Genomic DNA, 780 nt, shown 5'->3' with positions numbered 1-780 from the left:
AGAACAAGTTTTGTAAAGGAAAATGTTTTTCTTTCAGAACAAGTTTTGTAAAGGTAGGATTCTTTAAAAATGAAAACGTCCCAAACACTGACCATCCGAACAAAACAATGTTCACACCCTTGTCGTGAGTGTTGAACACCGGACGCCACACAATCTGTTCTTGGAGATAAGTATAGTCTAAGGGAATTAACCACATTATTTATGTTGTATGGGAATCATAGCAATTGTTGCTTCCCCTTACCAACGGCGAAACGGCCCCAAAGTCGCGTCTTGTTGTGCTTTTTATAGTTATGGCATTGCAGGCTACAAAAACAATCAATATTATAAAACGCATAGAACATGCTGTAGGGCGTGGGTACGCACTTAACAAATGAAATCATTGAAATAAGTGACTTAATTTTGATAATATGAAAGATAAAAGTCCCCCATCTCTTCTCTTTTTTTTCTTTTCTTATGAAACGAAATGGTGAAATGGTATATATGTTTAACGCCCCTATCAACACTCTCCCATCTCTATCTGCTTCCAGTATATAATGTATTTTTCGTATGATTTAAAGAACTAAAAGGATCTATTACGTGATAAAGGTCTAAACTGAGGTCTCCCTTCCCAAAATCAAGTTAAAATTATCTTGCACGGAGAACATCATGGCTAACCTTTAGTTGATCAAATACAAAAAAGAAGTAAGTTTCCACTTGTCAAGGACTCTTAAGTTTGGAGGTCACCAAACTTTAGTGCCATTTTCTCGTTAGTTTTCCCTCTGACACGAGGCGACCCCCCCC

This window comes from Aplysia californica, unplaced genomic scaffold, assembly GCF_000002075.1.
Source record: "Aplysia californica isolate F4 #8 unplaced genomic scaffold, AplCal3.0 scaffold00350, whole genome shotgun sequence".
Taxonomy (NCBI): Eukaryota; Metazoa; Mollusca; class Gastropoda; order Aplysiida; family Aplysiidae; genus Aplysia; species Aplysia californica.
Note: the sequence above shows the minus strand (reverse complement) of the source record.